This window comes from Eurosta solidaginis, chromosome 1 (assembly GCF_040869045.1).
Source record: "Eurosta solidaginis isolate ZX-2024a chromosome 1, ASM4086904v1, whole genome shotgun sequence".
In the NCBI taxonomy this organism is placed as follows: domain Eukaryota; kingdom Metazoa; phylum Arthropoda; class Insecta; order Diptera; family Tephritidae; genus Eurosta; species Eurosta solidaginis.
The window spans coordinates 59,211,790-59,231,787 of record NC_090319.1 but is presented as its reverse complement, the minus strand read 5'-3'; the positions used below and the strand labels follow the sequence as shown (position 1 = coordinate 59,231,787).

Here is a 19,998-nt window from a genome sequence, read left to right as displayed (position 1 = left end):
ACTGTTAACGGATATTAATTCGAGACTGTGAAGGATTTTACCTTTTTGGGAAACAGCATTAACAGCAAAAACAATGTCAGCTTAGAAATCAAACAGAGAACAACTCTTGCCAACATGTGCTACTTAAGAAGGAGTAGGCAATTGAAAAAAAGTCCTCTCTCGATGAACAAAACTTACGCTGTACAAGTCGCTCATCATACCTGTCCTGATGAATTGCTCACAGTCATAGACGGTGTCGAGAGAAGCAGATAATAGCTCTTGGAGAGTTCGAGAGAATAGTTCTTGGGAAGAATTGTGGTCCTGTCCTTGCTGATCCTATTTGAACTTGACGCAAAGACTCCGCTGACTTGGTCGTGTTATGTAAATGAACGAGCTCGCACCGGCCAAGAAAGTCGGCACTGTAGTTGGGAAGTAAAGGAAGATGGAGGCCGCCGTTGAGCTGGGAGAGGCAGATGGTGGAAGACTTGACCTCCCTGCTGCTTTCAGTTGGCGTCAGTTATCACGAAATAAGGATAGTTACGCCAGCTTGTTACACAACGGTCAAAATCGCTTAGGTCGTTTACCGCCAATAAATGATAATTATGACGAGACGTACCGCATGAACACCTATTCGACAGTGACCCATCATAATCCCAATCTGCATTGATAGATACGCCTTTGTTAACCCAATAATTTCAACAAACCGTTTGCTATACGCATCCGGCGTTTTCGCTACCCCGCAAGATCACAGGTGACCGTGGGTACTCCGCACGCCCTACAACCATCGCCAGTGGGCTCGTTTATACTCATGCGTTCTAAGAGGTCCACGTGATAATCGCCAGCAAAGTTGCTGTGTCCCGGTGATCATATGATATAAGTATTAAAACAGAATGACGCAAAGGTCAGGTTTCCCTCGCGCAAGGGACAGGACGGACAGCCTCCTATCCACCGCAACACGCCAACTTCCGCTTGGAAGATGCTGCTGTAATCAAGCAACTAAAACTTATGGCTTACATCGAGCTCCTGACAGAAAAACTTACTCCAATTCTACCGTCAAACATCGGCCCATCCGTCAACCTCTTAACCAGTCCAGGGTCCCATGTTAATTCGCTTTCCCACTCCTCTCTCAAATAAATGGCTCTTCTGAGTCTTACCAGACTATACTTAAGAGGACCACCCTAGTATACATACATATTTTGAAATAATTACGCCTGTGAAAGACGGAATCAAGAGCAGAAAAAGAATAAAAAAATAAAACAACGGTAAAAATCAATTAATTACAAGCAATAAATGCGAAAAGATATTAAAAAATTTGCACGCTTCTAAATATCTGAATACGAGCGCCACCTAGTGGAATATTTTCCTTAGGCTTCTTCTTTTTCTTGTAGCAATGATTTGGTACGATCACTCACGTCATCTTTATCATCCAACGATATCCCCTAACGGATATCCCGGAAAACTTGCAGTTTCAACAAAGTTGGACTAAAGATATATTGAGACTTAGGGCGTCTTTATGGTTTTTTAGTTCGAATAGCTGAATTCTTGGGTGCCAATCAAGTAGTTCGTGTTGGCTTGGTTGACGGTGTCAAAGGCCGGGCCTAGTGCCAGGAGTGCTGGTCTGTTAATGGCACTTAACCCGATGATGGTGCTGTGAATTTTCGGAAGTCATTCTGGTGGCTTGAAATAAAGGAGCCAGACAGTTTTCTGTTAGCTGGTTAGCTGGATTCCCTGGCTTTGGTAGCGGTATCACCTTTGCCATTTTAAAGGAATAAAAAAAGTGGGCAGAGGCGAATTGAAAACAGCCGCCAGGTAACTGAAACTCTCGTTACCAAGCTGTTTTAGCATCGGCACGGCTATTTCATGACAGAAAGCGACATACATACATCTTGCCCATGAGCTTCGATGGACTTGAAAGGAATATACGGTAGACTATAAAATACCCACAACGGCAGAGAGGATGCAGCTCCTTAAATGCTTTTCTCTTTTCGCCCGCTTTGTTCATCGACAAGCTGTCTGATGCGCAGGTTTATATCCATAATTTGAGTGCCACCAGATTGTTGGTTTCTCACAAGACTGAGTTCTCTCGCCAACACTGCTGTGTCCGCTGGGAAATTTGACTCCATTTCTGGTATTATTTCAGAGTTTATAAAGTGAACAAATTTTATCCTCTTCAACCCTCTTTCAACCTCACCTACCCGTGGAAAGTCCTATTTATTTACCAGGCGAGGCTTTGGTGACCTCAAGTTCCTTGACTTTAAAGGTTCAACTTGGTCATGGCAAATTGTTTCGGGTAATTTTTATCCGAAAAATGACCATAAACATCGATCGAGAAGAAGGGAATATATATCATCACTACTTTGCTTTTTTGAAGCCGTTGTAATTCTGCAAATCAGATTAAGGGGATGGTTGGTGTCATTTCTCGCAGCACACAATGCGGTTGTTGTGATTTTTAAGAAATCGACTATCTTTGTAATCTTCGCAGTTGAGCTGTCACAATTGAGTTGCATTGGAACGGGGGAAAAGTCGTCGTCCTGTGGGTCAAACACGAATCTGTGCACCTTGGTGAAATAGGTGAAAGATCGCATGCGCTAACGTGGCACTGGGACAGGCAAGTGTCGGAGCACGCGGTGTTGATAAGTGCGCGGTTTAACAGCATAATGCGACAAATGCACTCGGCTGGAGAATAACGGCGTTCAGTTCAGAACGTCTATCATCTTCATATTCTGTACTGGCCTACGCTGCAAATGGTGACAGGGACAAGGAGTCTTTTTTCACTATCGTGCTTGTGTGATGTTGCCGCAATCCTCCTACATATTTGAAGATTTGAAACAACTTATAATGAGAGGAACTTTTATTGAGGCATATGTACAAATATATTCGCCAAATAGATCTAGAAAGAATTATGTCAAATATCATAAATTTTGAAGGTATGCATGCCACCGAGTTCTTTATTCAATGTCTACCCACCTTCTGTACTCAACAAACTAATACCGCCACTAAGCGCGGAGAAATGGCGCATTTGGGAAGGCAGTCAGTTTTCGCAGTTTGGATTTTTGAGTTGATCGCTTCATAAATCTACAGCAGCGAGCACGAAAATTGCAGTGTCGATTTTTGACAAATTTCTTCGATCACATTCTTATTTTTCCCAACGTTCGGTAATTAAAGAATAAACGTCTATAAATTTTTTAGCTGAGACTGTGCAAATCAATCCCAATAACGTTTTCGGAATAATTTCGAAAAATTTTGACTAAAATTTCATATTTTTTATATAGAGCATGGCGGAACCATGCAAGGTGGCGGCATAGTGACATACCTACAAACATAAATAAATGTGCCATATGCTTTGTTTTTGTAAATTCGATGGACTAATGTAAAAATCGTACTGCGCCGTAAGTTGATGTATCAAATCAAATAAAAAAGTTTATAATCAACTGTCCCGGGCTGCCACCTTGTATAGTTCCACGATGATTTAGAGTTTTCGAATTTTTTTGTGTGTGCAGTTTTGCAGCCCAATCCATTTTATCACAACAAAGTACAAGTTATAGGTCTTTTAAAACTCGTAGCGATTTTTCACAATTTTTTTTCCAAAGGCCGCTTCAGATTTTCTTCCATATGAAAAATTAAGCCCTTTTATGGTAGAAAATATAAAACAAACTTTGAAAAAAAAAAAAATGTCAAAAATTAGTAAGAGTTTTGAGAAACCTTGTACTTTTTGTACATTGTTCGACTAGCATTAATTAGACTTCAAAACTTCGTACTTAAATAAATTCAGAAATAACTAGATAAAAAACTCGACATTTTCGTAAAGTTTTCTCGAATTTTCAGAAGTTTTCGAAAAGGTTTTTGACATTGGTTTGCACTGTCTGAACTATAAAATTTATAAACAATTTTTCTCAATTATCGAAAATAAGATAAAGAAGAATTAATTGGACGAAATTTGATAAAACATTGGTACTGACTGCTCTTGTCGTGTCATTGCTGTAGGTATGTGATATATACATACCTATATTCCCATAAGTATAAATAAAACATTATTATACCTTTCAAGAAAATGAAATGGTATATTAAGTTTGTCACGAATCTCAAAATTGTAAGTAATTAAAGGAGAAGGGATAGGCCTACTAATAAGTATACCGAAATGATCAGGATGAAGAGCTGAGTTGATTTAGCCATGTCCGTCTGTCCGTCTGCTTGTTGTATGCAAATTAGTCCCTCAGTTTTTGAGATATCTTGATAAAATTTGGTGAACGAGTATATTTAGGTATCCGATTAGGTATTTGTCGGAACCTGCCGGTTTGGACCGCTACAGCATATATCCCCCATACAACCGATTTTTCAGAAAAGAGGATTTTTGTCATATCTTCCTCAATTTATGAGATATAAGCTTCAAGCTTCAACATATGCTTTCGTATATTGAACATATTGTTGTCTGAAAAAATGGATGAGATCATTGGTATATATAGCATATATCCCCCACAACCGATTGTTCAGATAAGGAGCTCTTCATAATTACTGCCCCCTTTTAACTGCTATAGGCTTCAAATTTTATTGAATGCTTACATAAAGAGCATTCATTGTTGTCTGAAAAAATTTTATAGATCGGTGCTATATATAGTATATATCTCATAAAAACGATTGTTCAGATAAGAAACTCATCGTTATTTCTGCCCCATTTTATCATTAGAAGCTTAAAATTTCACTAAATGCTTACGTATATAGCATATATTGTTGTCTGAAAAAAATCATAGAGATCAGTCGAATATATAGTATATATCCCATACAACCGATTGTTCAGATAAGAAACTTATTGTAATTTCTGCCCCATTTTAGCAGCTAGAAGCTTCAAATTTCACTAAATGCTTACGTATATAGCATATATTGTTGTCTGAAAAAATCGAAGAGATAGGTGGTATATATAGCATATGTCCCGATTATACAGTTAAGAAACTTTTCGCAATTTCTGCCCCATTCAACCAGCTAAGATAACCTAAGGATAAGATTATTGTTCAGCCCCATTCATAAAATGTATGAAGTTTTCGGCACAGCCGAAGACGGTCCCGTCCTTACTTGCTATGAATAATTTTTATAGCTTTATTGATGTCATTCATGTATCTCTCCTACCATATCTACGTGTAGTTAATTATGCATACACATTTGTTTATATGCCTCTCATAAGCATTCTTGTCTAAACTTTCTTTGCGGCCTTTTAGTAGCATTTCTATTCGTTACAGTGGGCGTGAAGTTATGCCTAGCATACTCGCGTCTCTCAGAACTCCCAATTACATATGTACACTGAAAGAAAAATACTGGTAAAATCAACCAAAATACGGGTCAATTCAACCGAAATTTCTGTAAATTTTTATCCATCGCAACAAGATGTTGAATCAACTGTGCACAAATCGTTGATTCGTAATTGACCGTTTTAGTAGTCAAATGAACAAAAAAAATTTATATGAAAGTACCTATGTTACCATATAAATAAATAAATGTAAGGCGCGTTAACCGCCGAAGAGATTTTAGGCCGAACTTCTCTTCCAATTTGCGTCGTGCTCCTTTTTAATTTTTCTTACAAATTGGCGGGAAGCGACCAACTTGTTTTATGCCGACTCCGAACGGCATCTGCAAGGCATATGACTCATATGAGTTTTCACTGAGAGCATTTCATGGCAGAAATACACTTGGAGTGCTTGCCGAACACTGCCGAGGGGCGACTCTGCTTAGAAAATGTTTCTTGTAATTGAAAAAGCTTGTTTCTAAAATTTTGATGTTGCTTTTCCCGGAGTGTGAACCCAGGGTCTTCGGTGTGATAGGCGGAGCACGCTATCATCACACCACGGCGGCTGCCATATAAATACGTAAATATGTGAGTACATAAATACGCATGCTTGCTACATATACATACATATGAATATAGAAATGAAAATAGTAGTCACAAAACTGATTCTCAATTATTTCAGTTGCAGCTCAGCTCATTCGCAATTTCTTCTCTCGCATGTAGTTCCCTCACTTGGTTGTTTCGAACAAAACTTGTAGTATAAATGTTTGACGTAACACTTTTAAAAGAGAACTTGTAAGTTATAGAAAAGTAAAGAATCAAATCACAGGAAGGTAATTCACCACTGGAGTAACTTTACATGTAATTCGGCAAGTTTAATTCTCGTAACACTTTATTTTGAAACGATTCCAAAACAACTCAAACTTTTCTGCTGTCGGAAACATGAACATTAAAAAAGGATGTTTTTTATTATCTTATTAAATTCGTTCGCGTGAGGGAAAATTCGTAAAAACTTGCACAAAATGTTACTAATTTTGGAAAACTCCTGTTCGTTCAAGCAAAACTTTTGCAACAAGAGGGCGCAATTTTGCATTTCGCTTGGACGAGAAGTTGCAAAATTGTACCCGATAAATAGGTGTTCCGGTATCTCATAATTTTTTGCACAGTAAATTCATAAAGGGGTTTTTTCGTTTTGTATTGATAACTGAAAAACTAGTTTTTTATTGTTTTCCCATTTTGTGTGTTTTTTCGATTTGACGGTTTTCTTATTTTGGTGTTTTTTTAACAAGTGGCACCATCGTCATAAGTACAAAGTAGAGAGCGCAGTGAGCATAAAATTCTCTTTGAAATTTGCTCATGTATTGACAGTTGATCGCCGTTGAAATGACCTGTAAGATCAGTTGTGTTAACAGAAAAATCAGTTAGATTAAATTAGGAATCTGTCAATTTTACAGAATTTTGTTAACTTAAGAGCGACAATTTCTCTTCTGTTGAAATGGCTAAATTAATTTGTTCGCTTGACAAGGAACTCGGTCGAATTAACCACAATTCTATCAATTTCACCGAATCTCCGTTAAGTCAAGAACAACAGAACCGATTTGTTGATTTTAGTAGCACCATTTCTTTCAGTGTATGCACCTTACCCAAACATTTTTAACTATACCTGTGTAAGCGTGCGCATATTGATTAATTCACTTCTTCCAAATTTGTATGAATGCTTCAAGAATTTTTTTTATGTTAATGACATATTTAAAGAATTTTTTTTGGCGCCTCAAATGGGTCACAATATCTACAAGTTGTTAAGTTTTTTTTCGTTTTCTACATACATTCCACTGTATTACACGTACTTTTAGGGTTAATGAATAAATTGATCATTGCTTGTGCTGAATATTTAATTGATAATTATGTATTGTATTACATTTATGTATGTTAATGATTTGTGCATTGAGGTTGAAATTGAATTCCGATAATGAAAAAAAAAAAATTATTTGCTTTACTATAGTTTCTAGTGGCCACCGGATTTAAGCTTACAAATATTCGAAACCGATAATTTGATTTTAATTTAAATTCAGAGAGGGCGTTGTTTTGTATATTTTCAAACTATAGAAATCTAAGCGTGATGAAATCACCTAGAATAGCATTAGTTTATTGTTATCTAATAATAGAGGTTTTTGTATGACGAGGTATTGATTGCACAAGTAAGCTCAGCTCAATGCTGTGAACAGTTTATAAATCAATCCTTACGATTAATTTTAAATAAGCCATATTCAACACAGTTTAATGAACAGCCATAATGAGAGACTTATAGAGCATTATCTCCTTCCCCCCTCCAACTGCCTGGAATTACTTTTCAATTGCTCACTCAGTCCAACATAGTACTTGTTGGTAAAGAGTGCTTCTTCCTTGTATTTCAAGGCTAGAATTGTTTGTCTTGATAATGAAGATTCTCAGTACTCGGACTCTTTTCAACGCAAAACTCAATTTCTTTGCTTCTTTATCTAGGCCAAAGCTAGAAAAACTAAGCCTCGCCATCAAAATAAACCGGCGATTGTACGCTCTTGTAAACGACTGTAGGCTTAGATACGCAAGCAGGACTTTCTTCTCCAGCATGGGGTTAATTATAACCCTGTTGTTCTGCAGGTCAACCTCGAAGCATGAAAATATGTATGACCGCAATAGCAAGGCCAAACCCCGCCTGTACACATTATATGCGCTTCTGACATTGGCATTTCTTTAGAGGTGGCGTACTTTGAGAATTATCACACCCTTGCCATTACCACATGGGCGTCCTGCCACATATTACAAACTTTGGGGTATATTTTTTCTCAGCATACCTAATATTGCAAATAATATGCCCTAAAAATATCCACCAATGGTAATAACGTCATGAGAAAGCCACTGCTATAACAATAGGGAAGCCGCACGAAAATATTCAAAGCCTTGTGTGGTTTCAAATAGTTCGAATGGTTTCAAAAAGTATTGTAAGAGTTTTGGGAAATTCCGCTTGTTTTAAACCTTCTGCTAACGTTCGAATCACTGAACTGTCGAATTAATAACTCCAATATTCAGTATTGCAAAATAGTATTTATTTAGACAACTTTGGGAGTAGTACTTCACAGTTATACTTCACAACTAATAGCGTGTTTAAATCAAAACTGATTAGTTATCACACAGCTTGCGCTGCTCTTATACTCTCTGTTGTCTCGTTCGCATATTTCTCCTAAGGTCTACACTTTTCACGAACATGGAACAGTTGTATCGCCTACTTGATTATTACGCTATATGCGTGTGTATGCGTGAGCAAAAACTTCTGCTCTTAGCTGATGCCTACATGTGTGTATGTGAGATATCTCTTCATTTCGCGCGGCTGGTTATGTGTGTGGAATATTCTTCGTTGCCTTGTACATAAGTGTGGCTGCTGGCTATTTTTGTTGTTGTGATTATTTACTAACAGCATTGATTGCTTTTCGTCGTTTTAAAAAAGAAGTCGGCCACGAGGTCTATGTCGATTTTTTTATCTCTTATCGTATAAGTACCAACCTATAAGGACCAATTCGTTCGTTCACTTTAACCTTCAGTCTGCAGGACACGTTTCTTACCTTTAAGTATACGCCCTGTTTGCCTAGGGAATGGGATGACGGAAAATCTTTCCATTATACATCATTCTAATATGCCTTTATGTATACCCGACAAAAACAATGCCATTGAGTGCATTTGACAAGTGGTGTTACACAACTTAGTGGTGTTCCTTTTTTTTGTCTAGACCGTCTTACACGCTTCAAGAATAAGATAATAACGCTGATTATACTTATGTTATATTTAGATACGCACTTACACACATTGAAAACCAAATTAATATGTATGTATTCTTCATTTTCTTTCAGGTATGTAAAACCTGAGAACTGCATTAAAGCATCCTTAAATTTTGGTGAGTTTAAAATACACTAATCATGAAAATAGTTGAAGCCCAAGACCAACCGTGCAGAATATAAAGACTTCGTATGTTATATTGTATGTATTGTATACAAGATTATGTCATTGCTTAAAGGGACATTTTTCGTTTCTTTTGGTTCATTTATATAAAGGAAGTACATCAAATTTTTCTATATTCTTCTTATTCAATGCTGATAGCTTTGATATAAGCAAGTATTTATGTATTCCCTTTTCAATAACACTCCTTTTTGGTTTTTTATTTGCATTTTTTTCTGTTTCGTTTTCATTTCATTTTTCTCTCAGTAAAATTTATCTGTGATAAATAAATAGTGAAGCAATTGGAATCAGGTTAAATTAACGATTTTCCATGGAATGTTCTTCTGGCGAAAGTGAAATGCCGATCATAACTGATAAGAAATGTCATTGATATTGATTTATATTTTACTGTTATCAAATAATTGCAACAATTTTCGCCAGACAAATTTTTACTGCTTTCTGTTGTTTATCTTTTTGCTGATAGAGCGAATGAAAATAAAAACAGAACCACTTTCGGTTCGATAACAATGATAATTTAATTAGTGAAATTTTCCATTGAATCGATAGACTTGAAGTGAGACACAAATAATTAGTCGAAATGTTTGCATGTATATAAATAATGATGATGGCGCAACGCCGAGACTGGTTTGTCTCCAAGCCAAATTTGGCAAGGGTTAAATATGCACCAATATATTGCGACGAATATTAGCATCACTATGATGTTAGTAAATGATCACAAAACAAAAAAGGAAGCAAGCAGCCACACTTATGTACATGCACACATTATAGCAAGCACCCACACTTATATACAAGGCAACGAAGAATATTACACACGCATAACCAGCAGCTCGAAGCGTAGAGATTATTTCACATACACATATGTAGTCAGCAGATAAGAGCGAAGTAGATGGAGAAACTGGTAAGAGCAGAAGTTGTTACTCACACATACACATGCATATCATTTAACAACCAAGTATGAGATACAACTGTTCCAGAAGGCATGTTCGTGAAATGTCTAGGCCTTAGGAGAAATATGCGAACGAGATAACATAGAGTATAAAACCAGCTCAAGCTGAGGAATAACAATCAGTTTGATTTAAACACGTTATTAGTGAAGTATAATTGAAATTGTGAAGTAATACTCCTAAAGTAGTCTAATAAAGATCATTTTGCAATACTGAATATTGGAGTTATTTATTTGAAAGTTCAGCGATTCGAACGTTAGCAGGTGCATAATTATCAGAAATTCCCAAAATTCGTTAAAATACTTTATAACTCAAATATACCAAGCTTACACAACTTTTAATTGTTATAGCTGCTTTTTTGCATAGCTTTAGACTACAGCGCCACCTTATGATTAAAATTATAGTCTATAGTAACTTTTAGCGCTCCATATAATTGTAAACTATAGATTTCCATAACATATCGACTGCTCAGTGGTATATCACCCTCCCTCGTTTTTCGTTCGAATTTGTTTCAGAAACCCTTAGCTCAGGTCTTCGGTCAAAGAACGCACAATCTCAGAATTTTGTTTGATAAACACCCCAATAATGTCAAAATATATTGAAATTAGATTGAGATAGGGCGTTTTGAAATAAACTCCGAGATAGGGCATTCTTCAACTGAACTATGAGAAAGAGCGTTTTTAAACAAATTTTGAAATAGTGCGCTAAACAAAAGTTTTTTGAGATAGCGCGTTTTTAAAATAACAGCTGAGCTAATCTTATTTATGGTGTAGAAAAGTACAATACGCTTAATTATATTTTTCTCTTTACATGCCGGCCGGTAAATGGAAATAAACACAAAAAAATTCATTCTAAAAATTTAACAAAGAAAACATTTGTACGTGCGATAAAGTAAAAAAAATGAACGGTTAAAATAATTAACGTTTATAGCAAACAAACCAAATTTAACAAAGAACACTCCTTTTATCGGCATTAAATAGAGAAACAATAACAAAAAATTTGTAAAAAAATAAATAAAAGTAAATAAGTAAACATATTATTTAAATATTCATCCAAACATTTTAATATACATAGAAATATATGTATGTATGTTCTTGTGTAGGTGTGCATAGATAGCTATTTACATATGGAGTTATGTACATATGGGCTTCCATATTAATGTACATATGTACATATGTTTGTATGCCTAACTATATTAGGGTGTGCCATAACTAGGTGGACATGTTTTGTTAGAATTCTAACTGATTAACATTTCAACAAATGGTGTTTTCACGAACTGTGTTTTAAGAAATAAAAATAAAAAAAACAGTAAGGGCGTAACTGTCTTCGGATGTGCAGAAGACTTCATACTTTTCATGAATGGAGCTGAGCAATAATCTTATTCCATTCTTAATATCTGAATAATCGGCTGTATAACATATTTAATATATAGAAAACAGATGTACATACTTAAGCGACATTCTCGATAAATCTATTATAAAACAAGTAAGGAAGGTTAAGTTCGGGTGTAACCGAACATTACATACTCAGTTGAGAGCTATGGTGACAACATAAGGGAAAATAACCATGTAGGAAAATGAACCGAGGGTAACCCTGGAATGTGTTTGTATGACATGTGTATCAAATGAAAGGCATTAAGGAGTATTTTATGAGGGAGTGTGCCATAGTTCTATAGGTGGACGCCATTAGGGATACCGCCATAAAGGTGCATCAGGGTTGACTCTAGAATTTGTTTGTACGATATGGGTATCAAATGAAAGCTGTTAATGAGTATTTTAAAAGGGAGTAATCCTTAGTTCCATAGGTGGACGCCGTTTCGAGATATCTCCATAAAGGTGGACCATGGGTGACCCTAGAATTTGTTTGTACAATATAGGTACCAAAAGAAAGGTGTTAATGGGTATTTTAAAAGGGAGTGATCCTTAGTTCCATAGGTGGACGCCGTTTCGAGATATCGCCATAAAGGTGGACCAGGGGTGACTCTAGAATGTGTTTGTACAATATGGGTATGAAACGAAAGGTGTTAATGAGTATTTTAAAAGGGAGTGGGCCTTAGTTCTATAGGTGGGCGCCTTTTCGAGGTATCGCAATAAAGGTGAACCAGGGGTGACTCTAGACTTTGTTTGTACGATATGGATATCAAATGAAAGGTGTTAATGAGTATTTTTAAAAGGGAGTGAGCCTTCGTTCTATAAGTGGTCGCCTTTTCGAGATATCGCCATAAAGGTGGACCAAGGGTGACTCTAGAATATGTTTGTACGATATGGGTATCAAATGAAAGGTGTTAATGAGTATTTTAAAAGGGTTTCCTAAAAATCCGTTGTATGTGGGATATATGTTATAGTGTTCCGATCGAGCTGGTTTCGACAAATGTCTAATTGGACACCTAAATATAGCTGTTTGCTAAATTTTATCAAGATATCTCAAAAATTGAAGGACTAATTTGCGTTCAAACAGACAGACGGACAGACAGAAGGGCATGGCTAAATGAACTCAGCTCTTCGTCCTGATCATTTCGGTATACTTATTGGTGGGTTTATCCCTTCTCCTTTAAGTACTTACAATTTTGAGATTCGTGACAAACTTAATATACCATTTCATTTTCACGAATGTTATGAACAGACTGCTTAGATAATAAAAAGATAATAAAAAGCGGACGAATAATTTTAGGCTGGTATATTTGTCTTCTGTTGTAGCTGACTTATCCTTTCCCATTCTCTTTAGTTTATGATCACCAAAGAGCCTGGTCTGCTTCGACGACCATAGAACTAGTATAATTGATAAAAAAAAAGTCAACACTGGATCACTGCGCGAGTAAACGAACTACCTCTGGACTACGTTTTGAGCTCCAACATTTTCTGCACGCTCTGGTATCACTATCAGCATAAAGAAAGCATTAAGGGCAACACTAAAGCCTACACGATCGTTTGCAAGTTGTAGTGTGGCTGATCTTTTAGAAGAAAAGCCAACAACTCGCGTTCCTTGAGAGAACATCCAACGATCCGACGGCCAGTCTCCATATGCCCACTGTAGGTGAATTGGCTGAGCCGTTCCAGGGTACAAAGTCGAATCCTTGTGCGAAGGAAGATGCGAATCCAGCAGCTGCGAGAAGCCCTACCCAAAACGGGACGATCAGGCTAATCGCGAGCCACTATCATCATTATTGATTGGCGCTTAACCGCGTGCTAATATTTGTCGCTTAAATTCAAGCAAGACTAGAAATTTTCTAATAGAATATGTTCCTCCCAACGCACTTTCGGAGAACCATAAGGCAACTATAGGTTGTGAAAGATAGCCCCTACTAGCCTTTAAAACGCCTTTGAGGGGATCCTTGAAGCGTAGTCCTTTGACTGCACACTAACAGCAGAAAAACTTTTTTCATAGATCTATGAAAGGTTAACAAGGTTAAGTCTCGACAAATAAAATTGGTATCTTGTGCGGTCGAGCGCTAGGTCGTGGTTTCCAAAATGCCATCGCCCGGATAGTTGGTCTGTGGTCTGAGGCAGACTAGGTGGCAGGTCGACAAGCCTGGGCTTGAATTACAGCTACTGAACCGTCGATGCCGCAGACTATTCTGAAATAAGTTTAGTGTGGAAAAGCAGAATAAATCGATTTTCAGTAAATATCTGCAGAGATCGCAAAGTAAGAACAACCGATTACCAAAAAAGTAGAAATTACATTCTGTTATGACGCATGTACGGAAAGGAAATGAAAGCAAGGGAAAAGAAGAGCGGAAAATCAAGGCAAAGCGAGTTATCGATTTGTTGCCCCCTTGTTATCGGGCTCTTATCGGCATATTGTCGACGAGTTATAAGCGAATGATCGATTTGTTATCGAAATTTTATAAACACACGAGATAAAAAACACAAGGGAATCTCATATCAGCAATAAAAAAAATGTACCCACCTATGCTATTTTCTGGTGCTAGGAACAATGACACACCCTAATGTACATAAGTAAGCATGTATAATATTCATTGTATATGAAATGCTAATTATATAATTTATCGCTCATACGCACCGCAGGCCAATATGATTAGTATTTCGATAAGCAACGAAAGCAACGCACACACTCACACACAGCGAATAGGGAGCAACAAACAGAGAGTAGATTGAGCAAAGAGCACCAGAGAACATTGAATGCGATGACAAAAGCAAAAAATTTACTAAGCAAATGTTTGGTAGGTAGTAGCTATTGAGCTGGTGAGATCAGACGTCAATCAGTCTATAAGTTGACGCGTTAGTGTAACGAACTATTTTGTTGGCAACACCAATAAAAAGGAAATAAGCTGCCAATGAAGGCACAAATTTAGTGCTGAGTGAAAGGAAACAAAAATAAAATCTATAAAAAGATTATGATCAATTAAAACAAAATTTAGTGTAAAAAAATTTCAAATGGAATGAAGTAAAATTTTTAGTGAAGAAATATAAATAAATTTAGCTGCAAAGAAAAAAATTTCCAAACAAAAAAATTGCTTTAAAAAGTGAATTTATCTAACGAAAGAAAATCGAAACTATCATTATATCGCTAGTAAGCGCAAACGAAAAATTTTAATAAAAAATTTGGCAGCACAAAAAAGAGTTCAAATGTTTTTGGTGGCGCTTTGTTACTCCAGCTGTGCGAAGTGATTATGCACAAAAAAAAAAAATTGTTTATAAAAAATTTGGTAAGAAGTGAATTGCAGCACTTATATGGTACATTTTTTGTTGCATACCAATACATACAAAACATATGTAGCAATGTGAAAATTGCTGTCTGTCTGCTGATTGTCTGTTTGCAGAGTGCCACCATTTGAATGGTAGCTTGATTGAGTGAATACGACACGACATCGGGCCAAACACCAAATTATTGCCAAATCAGATATTGTAATAACAACTAATGCGATACATTACGTGATATGTAATAGCGAAATTTAAATAAAATTAAAAAACAAAAATAAAATAAATGTTGTGCAGTACATTAAAACGCATTAAAAGTGTAACAAAAAAAAAAAAAAAAAACTAAAAAAAAATGAAAAAAAAAATCTAAAAACCTGCATTAAAAAAAAATAAAAATAAATTTCCATTCAGTGGAAGTAGTTGCCAATAGCTATAATTTAAGACTATAATAAAGCGTGTAAAAGCGATCGTAATTGTGTAACTTTCAATTGTTCAATTCGATAATCAAAAGTGATTTTTGTGTTATTTTTTTTTTTTTTTAATTTTTTGTTATTTTTATTTTTAGAGATGTGAAGTGATGCAAGCAGTGAATTTAAAAAGGTCCGCCGAAAATATTCTCCAGTGTATATAAAAAAGGTAAATGAATAAAAAATAATAATAATAGTCCCATATAAGTATAAACATAAATAAAGGTAAATAGTTATTTTTCGGTATCAAAAAAAATTTCAAATAGATTTTTGAAATCTATATTTAAGACTTTTGATTTGACTTTTTTTTTGATGTTCTCTTCAGCATCCGTGTTGAAATTTTTTAACACACTGGTAATTAGAATTGACTTGATTATTGAAAATCATAGCAGCTTTTCACATCCTTTTCGAAAATTTTGTTTAATGCCCAAAATGTGACAAAACTGTTTAAATATACCAAAAAAAAAGTGAAATAAACAATTATGCTGCTCAACATTTTGCTATTAAATACTATGGACTAGTTCAGTCTATGTGAAGTCCTCATGGACTAGCCAGTTCAAACTATGAGTTATTTTTTTAATTGAGAAACCAATTTTTAACTCCTATTTTGGACTTAAAATGTTTTATTTAGTCAGATTTTAAGTTTTATATATGTCGGCTTGCCAATTTATTAGATTTTACTAATAAAAAAAAAAAAATAAATAAAAATGTCTGTTTTTGATTAAATAATTGAAAAATTGTAAAGTGTTTATTTCTGAAAATTTCGCAAATTTTGTATTTCTGAAAAATTAAAATTAATGAAAAAAAAATTTAATTGATTTTCTGCTTGAAAAGTTAGTTGTTGTAGCAGTGCTTAGCCCCATCCAATAGGTACGATCACTGACATGTTAGTTAAATTAATGGTTACATTTGGGCTTGAAGAATTTATATTTTTGGAAAATTTGTCGTATTTTTATTTATGAAAAACTTTCAAATCGCTCTTTTTCAAAAATTTTGATATTCCAATAGTTTTGAAAAATGTTGATTTCTCAAAAATTTTCTAAAGTTTTTATTTAAAAATTTTTAAAAAAATGTATAATGCAAACAAAAAAATATTGTAGTTTAGAGTTTAAAATTAGAAGTAAGATTTACTTTTATACTTGGGTTTAAATAGTTTTCATTATACTCAGCTGAGCAGAGCTCACAGAGTATATTAACTTTGTTCGCATAACGGTAATCCGTAACGGCATAAACTAATCGAGAAAGATATAGACTTCTATATATCAAAATGATCTGGGTGAAAAAAGAAATTCATTTAGCCATGTCCGTCCGTCTGTCCGTAAACACGATAACTTGAGTAAATTGTGAGGTATCTTGATGAAATTTGGTACGTAGGTTTCTGGGCGCTCATCTCAGATCGGTATTTAAAATGAACGAAATCGGACTACAACCACGCCCACTTTTTCGATATCGAAAATTTCGAAAAACCAAAAAAGTGCGATAATTCATTACGAAAGACAGATAAAGCGATGAAACTTGGTAGATGGGTTGAACTTATAACGCAGAATAGAAAATTAGTAAAATTTTGGACAATGGGCGTGGCACCGCCCACTTTTAAAAGAAGGTAATTTAAAACTTTTGCAAGCTGTAATTTGGCAGTCGTTGAAGATATCATGATGAAATTTGGTAGGCACGTTACTCGAAATCGGATGACGAACACGCCCACTTTTAAAAAAATTTTTTTTAAGTCAAATTTTAACAAAAAAATTAATATCTTTACAGTATAAAAGTAAATTATGTCAACATTCGACTCCAGTAATGATATGGTGCAACAAAATACAAAGATAATTTCAAAATGGGTGTAACTCCGCCCTTTTCCATTTAATTCGTCTAGAATACTTTTAATGCCATAACTCGCACAAAAATTTACCAATCCTTGAAAAATTTGGTAGGGCATAGATTCTATGACGATAACTGTTTTCTGTGAAAATGGGCGAAATCCGTTAAAGCCACGCCCAGTTTTTATACATAGTCGACCGTCTGTCCTTCCGCTCGTCCGTTAACACGATAATTTGCGCAAAACTTAGTTCACGTACTTATCTGAAGTCACTTTGTCTTGGTATAAAATAAGGCCGAAATCCGACTATGACCACGCCCCCTTTTCCGATATCGAAAATTACGAAAAATAAAAAAATGACATAATTCTATACCAAATACCAAAAAAGGGATGAAACATGGTATTTTGATTGGTTTATTGACGCAAAATATAACTTTAGAAAAAACTTTGTAAAATGGGTGTGACACCTACCATATTAAGTAGAAGAAAATGAAAAAGTTCTGCAGGGCGAAATCAAAAACCCTTGGAATCTTGGCCGGAATACTGTTCATGGTATGACATTTATAAATAAATTAGCGGTACCCGACAGAAGATGTTCTGGGTCACCCTGGTCCACGTTTTGGTCGATATCTCGAAAACGCCTTCACATATACAACTAAAGGCTACTCCCTTTTAAAACCCTTATTAATACTTTTAATTTGATACCCATATCGTACAAACACATTCTAGAGTCACCCCTGGTCTACCCTTATTGCGATATCTCGAAAAGGCGTCCACCTATAGAACTAAGACCCACTACGTTTTAAATAATCATTAACACCTTTCATTTGATACACATGTCATGCAAACACATTCCAGGGTTACCCTAGGTTCATTTTGCTAAATGGTGATTTTCCCTTATTTTGTCTCCAAAGCTCTAAGCTGAGTATGTAATGTTCGTTACACCCGAACTTAGCCTTCCTTATTTGTTTTTGTAAGATTTTGGAGCATTGAAACTTTTTTTTAAGTAAGTATATTCGAACAGTTTTAAAATGCTTTCTTTTTTAAAGTTTTGAAAAACTTTTATTTCTGAAAAGTTTAAAGAACTTGTTTTTGGAAAACGTAAAAAAGTCAAACAAACATTTACTCGTATAATTCTTATTTGTGCAGAATTTTGAAACATATCCGAACAGTTTGTAAGTTTTTTTTTGAAGACTTTGACAAATTTTAATTTCTGTAAAGCTTTTAAAAGCTTTCATTTCTCAAAATTTTTGTTTCTGCAAAGCTTTTAGAAACTCAAAATTCTTCTTTTAAATTCCCAAAATTCTTATTTCTAAAAAATTTTGTCAAGTTTATACATAAATTGTTTTAAAAAATATTTATTTAAAAAGAAAAAAATTAAGTTTTATTTTAGGCTTGAAAAGTGAAAGACAAGTTAACTTTTATTTTTGGTTTAAATAATTTTGATGTGTGTAAAATTTTGGAACAAAAAGGTTTTCTCAAAAATAAATATCTCCACATTTTAAAAAATTTTTATTTCTAAAAAGCTTTGAAAAAATGTTGTTTCTGAAAAAAGGCTAACATTCTATTTTTGGGTTGAAAACTACAAGAAAAATTACTATTTACTTAGGGGTTGGAATAATTTTATTTCTTAAAAGTTTGACAAACTTTTATTTCTGTAGTTTTGAAAAACTTATATCGCGAAAAAATTGTTAAAACCTCATGATTTCTGAAAAATTTAATATTTGATCTTTTATTTTAAAAAAAAATTTTTTTTTGTTTTTTTGTGTTTTTTGTGTTTGAGTTTTAATAATTTTGCTTGTTGAAAAATTTAAAAAACTTATGTTTGTGCAGAGTTTTGAAAAACTTTAATTTTAAAAAATTTATATTAATGAAAAATTTGGAATTTTCCTGAAAACATGTTGATTTGTTTTTAAATTTTGCTTATCTAAGACAACGAGTTATTGAATCACTTTTTTTCATCATAACTGTTTTATTGTTTGTATAAAAGATGTAGAGCAAAGTTTTAAAAACCTGCTAGAAAACCAAACCGACCATTCCGTCTCGCTCTCCCCCTGTTTTTTTAACCGCTAGACATAAACTGAGCTGTAGGAGGCGATAGTTACCAAACTTTGTAGAAAATTTTTTTTTTCTTCACAGTTGGTCCCGTTTTCCCTATGTCAGGAAGAGCAATTAACCAGAACTTGGTGGACAGATCAGTGCACAATTTATGTCAAACGAGAGACGAGTTAGCTTTTTCCCGATGTTTAGAAAATGTCGCTTAAAGGAAATTTATTTATTTCTTCCACGTTTTACACATCTCTTCCTTTGAGGGAAACATTTATTTTGTAAAAATAAAAGTTGATCACTGAGAAAAACCGCATAACATTTTTGACTCAGTGCATATATTTAAGATCAACATTATTATTAGACGATGTATTATATTTACATATAAATTTATGCTATATTTACATATGCGTTTTTTTTTTGTATCGCATCTAAACTGAAATGTTAATAAACTGCATGGAATGCAATTAACTTATCAGCGTGTCTATATAATGACTACGGCAAACAATTGCCTATTGACAGCCACAATAATGACAACAATGTGACTCGGTTTGATATCACAATAGATACATTGTTCCAATGTACAAACATAAATATGTATCTACAACAGAACTACACATTGTATAAATACATGTTGGCAGATACAATAGCAAAGATTGCCGATAAGTTTGTATTTAAAAATGAAAAAAACAAATCCAATAACAGTGCCATTTCTCAATGGCCAATATCCAGCGGTGCAGTCGCAGTGTGCGCATCACCAACTGTCGATTTTCCAAACTGAAATTAAATAAATAACTGACAGATACAAACTCTTAAATGCCAA

The 19,998-nt window shown here is 34.7% G+C and overlaps 1 protein-coding gene across 16 annotated transcripts in view; it reads left to right on the top strand.

Annotated features, from left to right (window-relative positions):
* Positions 1 to 19,998, top strand: part of smash (smallish) — a 483,421-nt gene that overhangs the window by 323,773 nt on the left and 139,650 nt on the right. The window contains exons 1-2 of one of the 16 annotated variants that reach the window (XM_067791865.1): positions 12,362 to 14,592; positions 15,412 to 15,482. The exons of 12 other annotated variants lie outside the window; for them this stretch is intronic. The gene's annotated coding sequence lies outside the window, so the exon portion shown is untranslated. Of the gene's footprint in view, positions 1 to 9,138; positions 9,183 to 12,361; positions 14,855 to 15,329; positions 15,483 to 19,998 lie in introns of those variants that run through there. 3 more of the 16 variants (XM_067791851.1, XM_067791845.1, XM_067791856.1) reach the window with 3 other exon arrangements.